The sequence below is a fragment of the Galendromus occidentalis genome, unplaced genomic scaffold (assembly GCF_000255335.2).
Source record: "Galendromus occidentalis unplaced genomic scaffold, Mocc_1.1 scf7180000077413, whole genome shotgun sequence".
Taxonomy (NCBI): domain Eukaryota; kingdom Metazoa; phylum Arthropoda; class Arachnida; order Mesostigmata; family Phytoseiidae; genus Galendromus; species Galendromus occidentalis.
Genome location: NW_003805401.1, coordinates 2,089 through 10,145, shown reverse-complemented (window position 1 = coordinate 10,145; position 8,057 = coordinate 2,089). Strand labels below are relative to the sequence as shown.

At 51.3% G+C, this 8,057-nt stretch overlaps 1 pseudogene; it reads right to left on the bottom strand.

Annotated features, from left to right (window-relative positions):
* Positions 1 to 5,235: 5,235 nt before the first annotated feature.
* Positions 5,236 to 7,594, bottom strand: LOC114828186 (uncharacterized protein K02A2.6-like; annotated as a pseudogene).
* Between the last annotated feature and the right edge of the window lie 463 nt (positions 7,595 to 8,057).

Sequence of the window (8,057 nt, the reverse complement as noted above, 5' to 3'; positions counted from 1 at the left end):
TTTTGGACCCCTCTCGGACGATGCAAATACTTGAGGATGCCACAGGGATTGAGCGTTGCACCGGAGATTTACCAAGCAAGACAGTCAGAAACACTTGAGGGATTACGCGGCGTCGAGGTCATTGTCGATGACATACTCATCATAGGCTATGGAGACTCAGACAGCACAGCACTTCGAGACCATTTCAACAACCTCGAAGCATTTTTGAAACGATGCGAGGAGAAACAGATGAAGCTCAACCGGAATAAACTCAGGCTATGCCTCCGCGAGGTGAAATACCTCGGTCATATCATCAGCAAAGACGGTGTAAGACCGGATCCTGCGAAGATCGGAGCATTGAGAAACATGATGCCCCCTAAGGATCAAAAAGCAGTACAACGATTCCTAGGAGTAGCAAACTCTATCTTTGCAAATTCATCCCACGCTATACCCAGTTGGCGACGCCTCTCGGGGAACTCCTGAAGAATACTGTGGACTTCGTGTGGATGGAGGATCACCGTAGAGCTTTTGAACAGCTCAAGAACTCCCTGCAGGATGCCCCTGTACTGGCATTCTTCGACGTCAGGAAACCGATCATAATACAAAGCGACGCCAGCGACCACGGTGTGGGCGCCGTCTTATTACAGGATCGGAAACCGGTCGATTTCATCAGCTTGTCACTTCGTCCCGCAGAGAAGAATTACACGGTCATTTAGTCACAATAATCACACTGAAAAGAACTGCTTACCATCGTGACCGCATGTTCGAGATTCGAACACTACATCTTCGCCCATAAAGACGTCACCATCGAAACAGACCACAAGCCGTTGATAGCGATTTTCGAGAAAGCTTTATATGCGTCACCCAAGAGGTTGCAGCGAATGCGATTGAAACTGCAAAAGTTCGACGTGAAGCTCAGATATGTCGACGAAGAAAGACAGCGTGATCGCCGACTGGTTGAGTCGAGACATGAACGGGAAACTACCAGCAACAGCAAATATGGCGAACGACTTCATCTTTCGTGTGGAATTGGATAACATAGAGTCTACTTCACCGCTTCGGAACGAAACAATGATCTCAGTCAAGAAAGCAATGGAGGGGGACCGCGAATCCGAGGGGCGTGCCGAAAACGCAGAGCTCTTCGACATCGGTCTTGAAGCCGTTCTGGAAATATCAGAGCAGCTTGACAACCCAGGAGGCTTCAGATACTACGGACCAGCGATATTCATCCCAGGACCACTTCGAAGGAGCATGCTCAAAGCATCGCATGCCAGTCACGGGGGTCAGCGGGCTCTCTGGATGCGACCTCGTGAGCGAATATTCTGGCCAGAGTTGAAAACGCAGATTGAAAGCTTCGCAAACAACTGCTCGGCGTGCCTTTCCTACCAGGCACGGGAAGCCTAGCAGCCCATGGTTCTGGGCTCATTGGCAGCATTTCCGTTCCAAAAAGTCTTCCAAGATATTTTCCAATTCCGGGACCACAACTACTTAGTTACAGTAGACGTGTTCTCAGATTTCTTTGAGGTGGACTCATTGGGAGATCACCCCACTAGTCAACGGGTGATCTCATGACGAAGAAACACTTCGCTCGCAATGGCATCCCAGTGGAATTCCATAGTGACAACGGACCTCAATACACATCGGAAAATTTCAAAGTCTTCATGAACATATGGAAAATCAATCACGTGACCAGTCCTCCTTACTTCGCACAATCGAATGGTGAGGCAGAAGCTGCTGTCAAGCTTGCGAAAAGACTGTTAAAGAAATGTGCACTCCAGGGGGAAGATTAAGAGTACGCCTTGCTCGAATCGAGAAACGTTCCACAGGCCGAAAGGAAAAGTCGGGCTCAAAAATTCTTCGGCAGAGAGCTTCGATCTGCGTTACCGTCATCGCTTGATTGAAGAGACGTCACATTCGACGAAGATCAGAAGAGGGAAAACCTAAAGAAGAAAATGGAGATGAAAAAATTATTCGACCGGAACTCTCGCAACGTGCCTTCGTTGAAAATTAACGACGTGGTCAGAGTGGAACACTTGACAACTTAGGAGCTGTGGACACGGGGATTGGTCATCGATAAGGTCGCCCCGCGTTCTTACTTGGTAAAGCTCGAGAACGGCAAAGTGATTCGATGGAATGAAAAGCACTTGAAGCTCAGCAAAGAGACATTCAATCAAGAACCTGTTATAATAGGAAACGAAGCAGAGGAAGGCGATTTTCCGACAACGAAAAGAAAAATCCTCCGGAGATCAAAACGCACAAGGAAAGGCGAGGCGACAAACAAGAACACGACATGCTTAAGGCGGTATGAGCTAAGATCAGCCACATCAGCCACGAACAAATCTTGAAACTTCAAAGCCATTTAACACCTTTAAGGCATTTAAGACGACAGAATAATATTGCGAAAAAATAAGGAAAAATCCTGCGTGAGTTCAAAAATTGAAACTTTAACAATATTCGGAAAAGGCAGATGTTGGCGGCACCACCTCTCGGTACCATCGGCTGCTAGAGCAACAATAAATGCCAGTTCTTTTCGTGAACTCATACGCAAAGCCTCGTCACTCCACTCGTTACTCAAACAGGGGTGACTGTGGAATCTTTGTGGTAAATCTCGAAAATTCACCTATCTATCTCAAACACGGATCACAACTGGGACGAGTTCATAAGTCGATCCAGATAACGAAACCGGACAACAAGGGAACGAATACAGATTCATGTGTGCCGAAGACCGAGTTACGACTAGGAGCAGAGCTGACGAAAAATCAGGAAATTCGCCTAACCTCATTACTCCGTGGGGAATTCGCAAACATTTCCGGTCGGCCCGACAGCTTGTCTTGTACAGGTCTGGTGCAACACACCACTCCGACGGGAGACACGCCACCGATTGCATTCCCAGCGAGGCGCCTAGCTCCGGCTCAGAGACAGACAATCGCCAAAGAAGTCAGCGATATGTTGAATGCTGGAATCATAGAGCCCTCTTCGAGCCCCTGGGCAGCCCCAGTGGTTCTGGTAGAAAAAGAAGATGGCTCTATAAGTTTTGCGTGGATTACCGGAAATTGAATACGGTAACGAAAAGAGACGTTTATCCACTCTCTCGGATAGACGATGCGCTCGATGCACTCTCCGGAAATATCTATTTCAGTACATTAGACCTAATGAGTGGGTATTGGCAAGTCGAGATGGCTCCAGACCACAGGAAGAAAACTGCCTTCTGCACTCCCGATGGGTTGTTCCAGTTCAAGCGAATGCCCTTCGGCGGCCTTCCAGCGGCTGATGGACAGGGTCATCGGTCCGCTCAAGTATCGAATGGCTCTCGTATACCTCGACGACATCATTATTTATTCCAAAGATTTCGAGACGCATCTGGCTGATCTGGCAGTGGCAATACAGGATTACGACTTCGAGGTCGTGCATCGGAAGGGGGTAGATAACGGAAGTGCCGATGCCTTATCGCGGCTCTCAATCGCCACTCTCAGTGTCGAACGCATCCGACGGGAGCAACGTGCTGACCCTGCATGCCGTACTCTTCTACGAAGCCCGCCTGAAGGTTACGCTGTTCGAGACCAACTTCTGTCGCCGAGGTCGCCTCTGTATTCCCAGCGTATTGATGAATGACGCAATCAAGTTTTGCGACGAAGACGGCATGGCGGAACACCCCGGCATATGGACGACCGGGAGGCGGGTGAATGAACGCTTCGACATCGGCAAAGGGTTCCTGGCCAAGGTCCGTAGTTTCGTTAAAGAGAGCGGTGTCTGTCAGCGCCAAAAACAGGAGACGGTGAAAACAGGGCGGCTCCAACCCGTCAAACCCTCGACCCGTCCTTGTGAAAAGTTTAGTTTAGACTTCGCGGGGCCTTTCAATGTCCCTGGAGAACGCGCCTGGTATATCTTAGTGGTCGTTGACTATTGTACGCGATACGTTCATCTGTACCCGACGAGACGGATCTCGGCTAGGTTTGTGGTACGCTCCCTGACCACGCTGATGGGGGTAATGGGTAGGATCGGGTCCGTGGTGACGGACAATGCGACGCGTTTCCGGGGTAATGTTTTTGTGAACTATCTCCAAACGTCTGGAATTTCACACATACGGGCAGCCATCGGCCATCCCCAATGTAATGGTCTGGTGGAACGGACCATTCGCACTGTGAAGGATCGCTTGACGGCTCTGGTTTTGGGGGAGACGTCGGTACCCGATCTCCTCCCGAAGATCGCTTCCTCTATCAATACGTCGCCCAGCGAGTCGCTACGCAAAACGCCTTTCGAATTGCTCTTTGGGTTCACCGCAAACTTACCGGGAGAACCCCCGAGGCTTGCTCCGTCTCAAGCGCTCCCGGTTCAAGATCTGCGTCGTGACGCTCATCGCTCGCTGGAAAAGGCTCAGACGAATGTGAGAAGACGCTACGACAAATGTAGGGTTCCTCCCCTGACTTGGCCTGCCGGGGCGAGAATGTTGGTCAGATTGAAAAAGACCCGCCGCGGGTTGTCGAAAAAGTTGCACCCGTCGTTTGTGGGACCGTGGACCATTCTACGGCAGGTTGCCTCCCAGACTTATCAGCTCAGGGATCCGGCCGGCCGGCTCCGGACCCTCAATGCGAAAGATCTCCGACCTTTCCGGACGCGGACATCCAGTGCCGGTAGCGTGCCCGATTGATGCGCTGGCGATGTCAGCGCCATCGGGTATAAATACCAGATCTACTGCTTCTCTGGTTTATTCACGTCTTTTATATGGCCGGTCGCGGCACCTTGACCGACGTGCACGCGATCACGGCCCGCTGAGTGGACGGCCCGCTCTCCGGCTCGTCCAATCATCGGGCTCGCTGTCTACCAGCTGCCTTGCACTCTACAGATTCACAACACGTGTCTTGCAGACACTACACTCGCCCTTCCATCATGTAAGAGGAATGCCATTATTATATGATATAATCACTTCGATTATCTAGTTACAAAATCTCCGTAACGCTCCGGCTTCCTACGGTTTCTGTGTGGCCGCCTCGGTGTTTCGGGGGCCGACTCTTCTTCCTCTGTCGTCAGATATGCTTCTGCGTCGCTCGAATTCGATGATTCTCCTTGTACCGTTTGTTCCGAGTCATCTTCCCTGCATAACGTTGGCTCGAGTTCGCGCCCCCTTCCCCTCTCCTCTTTTCCGAGAATGTTACGTCGTTCGTGAACACTGCCTGCTCCGGCTGTCGTTCCGATTCGCCGTCCACTAGCGGCTCCTGCTTTCGCTCAACGCCATCGGCCTCGCTCCGGACCAGACTGTCACGATGCCACATTCGGTTGTCGGAGGTGTGGTACGCTGATCGGCCCAGCCGCGAGTCGCTCCCAAGGCCCAGCTGGCCAGGGGGTTGGTTCGACTGGAGCGACCCCCGGCTTCGCCACGCGGTCGCTGTTTATGCAATTGCGCATTCCCTGACGGCTTCTTCGACGTTTCGATCCATTCCCGGCCACCAGTAAATCTGGCGAAGCCGCTGCTTTGTGCGCACCATCCCCTGGTGTGCCTCATGAACCAGCTCGATAGCTTTCCCACGCAAAGACTCCGGTAGTATGATTTTCTCCGCTCGCAACATGACTCCGTCTCTTTCTGACAACTCGTGAATCACCGAGGACCACTACCGTTCCGCTATTCTAGGTTTAGTTTCTCCCAGCCATTCCCTAACTTTCATTAATTCTTTGTCAGTTTCTGATCGTGCCGTTTTTTCCTCCCACGACAACGGTTTAATTGCCGCTCGAAGGTTAGCGATTACATGTTCATCCTCGTTGTCAGCTGTGATTGGATCCCCCGACGGCAATCTTGAAAGCATATCGGGGACATTGTTGCTGATTCCAGGGCGGTATTCCATAACAAAATTGTAACCGCGCAGCCGTTCCACCCATCTGGCGATTCTCATCGGCGCTCTGCCTACTCCCGTCGTTCCGAGAAGCGTAGTTAGCGACTGGTGGTCCGTCCGCAATCGGAACTTCCTTTCAAGCAAAAACACGTGCCACTTCTCTACGGCGAACACGCATGCTAACGCCTCTCTCTCTCTCGTCGAGTACTTTTGTTGTGCTTCCGGTAACGCGCATGATGCGAACGACACGGGTCGCTCCCCGTCCTCGTAACACTGCATCAACGTGGCCCCCAGCCCGACTTTTGATGCGTCACATGCGACCGCGATTTCCCTTTTGCAATCGAAAATTGCCAGTGGTTTTGCCTCCACAATTGCCCGCTTAAGTTTCTCGAAAGACTCTTTCTGTTCGGGACCCCATTCGAACTTTGTTTCTGTTTCTAGCAGCCGTCGCATTGGCTCCGAAATCGTAGAAAGGTTCGGCACGCATCGCATGTAAAAGCTTGCCGTTCCCAATACCGATTTTATCTGCGTCGGGTTGGTTTGCTCTGGGAGTTGTTCTATCGCCTTAAGATTTTCGAGATTCGGTTTAAGCTCTCCGGGCCTAAAGCGTATCCTACGAACTCTACTTTGTTCGTAGCAATCACACATTTCTTATTCAGAACCATTCCCACCTCCCGGAATAGCGTCAACGCCCGTCCGAGCCGATCGTCGTGCCCCTGTCTCGTCTTTACGAACACCAGGATATCATCGAGATAGATGACTATCCCTTCGATCCCCTCTAGAATCTTTTCTTCATTCGTTGGAAGGCCGCCGGAGCCGAAGCCAATCCGAAAGGCACCCGTTTGAATCGGTACAGTCCCCATGGCGTAATGAACGCTGTGAGGTCTCGAGAATTCTCCGCCAGCTCGACCTGGTGATATGCCGACAGCGCATCACTTTGAAAACACCGTCGCTCCACTTACAATTAGTCTCGGCAACAGATCCTCGAAGTGTGGCAGCGGAGACACGTCGGCGACTATTGCCTCGTTCACCGCTCGCAAATCCACACACAGCCGCACCCGGCCATCCCTCTTCGTCACCACTACCATGGCTGATACCCACTCGGACGCTTCGATTTGCTCAATGACATCGTTTCCTTCCAGTTTTTCTATTTCTTTGAAAACCTCGTCCCTGGTTGACAACGGTAACCGTCTCACTTTCTGCTGGACGGGTTTAACCCCTTTCTTTTGTTTGACCCGGTGCTCGAATCCTTTCACATTACCCAGACGGTCCTCAAACAAATCTCCGAACGATTCCGCAACTCACGTATTGCTGACCTCGTTAACTCTACACTGCCCCGACGCACAATCTCCCAAGCCCCGAATTAGTTCTCCTCCGAACCCCATCAGCACGATTTCAGACCTTTCTAGCCTAGGTTCTTCCTTTCGGAACACTTCTTTGTTGATAATCGAAACCGCCGCTCCCGTGTCGGCCATGAATCTAACATGAAACTTCCCTACCTTAGCATGCACTACTATTTCTCTATCTATTGGCTGAGAGCAACGACGCAATTGGGAACTATTTTATTCTCACGTTCGAAGTTCCTCGCCCTTGCGCTCTCCCATTCCTCCAGGGAGCCATTCCAGGGTTCCTCGGGCGTCGGGATTGGCACTGGAAGAAAATCCAATTGGTTGATTCCCTCCTCGGTTCTCCTTCCACACACAACTTTGAAGTGTGCCTGTTGCTCGCCAGCCCAACGATCTCTCACCGGCTTCAATCACTTCATGTGCCTGACAGACGACTTCAGTCATTTCCGACGAGTGTATTTCCTTAAGACAAAGGAGCAAGCTGCAGAGGCACTCTGACAATACACTCGATGGTTCCGAAACAAGTTTCAACGCGACATCGACCGGCCACATACGGACAACGGAATGGTGGTGACAACCAAGGATGTCATATTCTCGAAGAAAAGTCCACTGAACAGTGGCAGTGCGCAAGATGAAAATGAAGATGGTGAAGCTCAAGCAGCGCCACCAGAGAATCCAGAAAATGTTTCAACCAGTGAAACAAGTGACCAAGCAGCGGAGCAGCCTGGACCAAGCGACCAGCAGGAGACGAGTGACCAAATAGAAGAAAGCGACCAAAGCAGTGTAACACCAGCCGAACCACCACAGGCGAGCGGTTCGCGCACGAACGAAACCGACTCTCTCCCAATGCTTCTGACTGGAGACGGTCAAGTTTGTACTAGGAGAAGAACTAGGAGACAGTACGACC